Consider the following 2,928-nt stretch of genomic DNA (forward strand, 5'->3'; position numbering starts at 1 on the left):
CATGTGGTATATTTTGGTTGGTGATGGCCAAAAATTAGGTGGATCTGGCAGGATACATGTGCCACATCTGGGTTTTTGCCACACTCGTACCACAGCCCAAAATATTTTGCAGCATGAGGAATGGGCTACCCCTGTTCTCTAGATAGGCATTAGAATGTGGGGGACCTGGACCAGGTCAAAATTTGGCTGGATCCTGGTGCTGAATCCAGGGTTTGGCAGAATCATGCTCTGGGATGCATTGCAGGTGAGGGGCGAGGAATGGCGTTTGGTGCTGTAGAAGCAGTTACAGTTGCTTTCTCTATGTTGATGATACAATTGCAGGAAATGGCAACAGAAATTGGCAGGGACGCAGGTAGAGGCTGTTTTTACCTTTTTCCAATACTCGCAACCAGCTGGTAGCACACAAGCCACAAAGCAAAATGTCACAGAAACTCAGCAGGTAATTTCAAATAAAGCCCTGGTCTGTCCCCACACAATCCCCCAACAGGAGAGAGGAGCACTGAGGGCTCAGAACTCTCTCTCTAGTTCATTGGCACTAATTCGTTGCTCTCAGTGAGTCTCGATCTCCAAGGATGACATAAGGGCAGCTGCTAAAAGGCAGCTAGCTCCCCAGAGCTACAAACAGCAGCATGAGCCGAGTGTGATGCACAGCATTGCTGAGCCTCTCCAGGGCTGGGGATGGCTTTCAAGGACAGATCTCAGCGGATTGGCTCAGAGCATCCTTCTCTCCCCCTCCCCTATTATACTCCCAACTGCAGAGATTGGACAAGCCTATGACACGTGTTGAAGGGGAGTGTGAATAAATGGTGAGCCGAGCTGAGGGAGTGGGGAGACAGCAGTGATCCAGATCCAGCCCGGAGAAGTTTGCAGGCCACTCGAGAGTAGCAACAAACTTGGAGAGAGATGTGCAGAGCTCATCCATGAAAAGCGAGGGAGACACCAGGCTCTGAGCTGCAGAGGAAGGAGACCTGCAACCCTGGGTTGCAGACAGCTTCAGCCAAAGTTGGATTTGTAGCTTTCCTCCCACAAAGTCCCCAGAGCTCCAGTGTGCAGCCATGTCCCTGGCAGTGAAGGAGAAGAACCACGTGCGTCTGGTCTTCCTGGGTGCGGCAGGCGTGGGCAAGACAGCCCTGATCCGTCGCTTCCTGCTGGACACTTTTGAGCCCAAGCACCGGCGGACAGTGGAAGAGCTGCACAGCAAGGAGTACGAGGTGAGCGGGGCCACCATCAAGGTAGAGATCCTGGACACCAGTGGCAGCTACTCCTTCCCGGCCATGCGCAAGCTGTCCATCCAGAACAGTGACGCCTTTGCCCTGGTCTACGCGGTGGATGACACAGAGTCCTTCGAGAGCGTCAAGAGCCTGCGGGAGGAGATCCTGGAGGTGAAGGAAGACAAGTTCCCCCCCATCGTGGTGGTGGGCAACAAGGCAGAGGCCAACAGAGAGAGGCAGGTGCTGACTGAGGATGCCCTGTCTCTGGTGGAGCTGGACTGGAACAACCGCTTCCTGGAAGCATCGGCCAAGGAAAACGAGAATGTGGTGGAAGTCTTCAGGGAGCTGCTGCAGCAAGTCAACCTGCCCAGCCGGCTCAGCCCGGCGCTGCGCAGGAGGAGGGAGACCTTCCCAAAGGAGAACGCACTCAGACCACCCATGAACAAGACCAACAGCTGCACTGTTTGCTGAGCTGGGCCAGGCCAGGAGGAGGAGCAGCAGGATGGACTTGAAACTCAGGTGGGCTGGGTAGAGATGAGGCTGCAGCCACTAAAGTGGCACCCCTCCCCCTCCTGTTCCTTACCCAGCCTGCTAAGACTGGTAAACTTGTAGATCAAATGAGGTAGGGGCCCGAGTCACTTTGACTCAGCTGGCCGGGGGCTGGAGAGGGGGAGTGACTGACCCATAGGGAGCATTCAGCAGCAGTCTCCGAAAGGCAGGAACTGGGCGTGCCTGAGTCACTGAAGTCTGTCTTCATGGTGCTACACAGGGGTTTGGGGCGGGAGGGGGGGGGGGTGTGTAGCAAGGGACAGAGGCAGAGAGGAGAGAGTGTATATTTAGAGAGGGGGCTCAGTTAGGAAGCATGTTGCATTTGTGAAGCCTTTGAGCGTCCATCATGAGAGTTAGTAAATACCTTATGTCCCTGAAGCTCTGTGGTACAAGGGGGAGCAAACGAGGGAGTCTCTTCTGTCACATGTAGTGGAAAGCGCACACGTGCATCTGTGAATCCGTATTGTTTCTCACTGGTCCCAGTCCCGTGTTGGGTTCTTGCTCACCAGCCCCTAACCCTGTGCATTTGTACACATTTTTGTACAAGCTTCGTTTACAATGAAATAACCAGTGTCCAAGGTAGTTTTGATTTTGCACTTTGGGTAGCATCACAGAGCACAAGGCAGGGCAGTCTGTGAACAGTCTGGTTTTTATTTTGTTCTTTTTTAAAGTTGTATCCAATTAAAAAAAAATTACATTGCAAACTCAAGGTGTGTTTTTCTTCTGCTCTCTGAAAAGTAGTACCAGCTGTGATCCGTACCCAGCCGGACCTCTGATCACTGTGTTTGCATTTTCTCTTCCACACGCTGTCCTTATCTGGTGGCTTCCCAGTACTTTATGACACTCACCCTCCCCTCCCCTTTTATGGCTTTTCCTGGTAATTTAGCCACTAACATTTTACCAGGCAGTGAGCAGCTACAAACAAAACAGCACTCCTCATATCAAAGTATAACAAGAATGAAGCCATTAAAAAGCATTTGATCTGCTGAAATAAAACCATAAACACATTAAAATGAAGGTAATAAAAGGAGTGGGAGAGGAGAGGCAAGTGGCAGGTTTTGCTGTGATTTACTGCATGCTCCGTTGATTTACCCTCCCCTCTTAAACATGCTATTGCCAGAATTTTCAAAGGTGCTTTTTGTCTGTAAGTGGGGCTAGATTTTTTCTA

At 51.4% G+C, this 2,928-nt stretch overlaps 1 pseudogene; it reads left to right on the plus strand.

The window, feature by feature from the left end:
* Window positions 1–723: 723 nt before the first annotated feature.
* On the plus strand, window positions 724–2,464 carry LOC125621212 (GTP-binding protein Rhes pseudogene; annotated as a pseudogene).
* Window positions 2,465–2,928: the final 464 nt, after the last annotated feature.

Source organism: Caretta caretta, chromosome 14 (genome assembly GCF_965140235.1).
Source record: "Caretta caretta isolate rCarCar2 chromosome 14, rCarCar1.hap1, whole genome shotgun sequence".
NCBI lineage: Eukaryota > Metazoa > Chordata > Testudines > Cheloniidae > Caretta > Caretta caretta.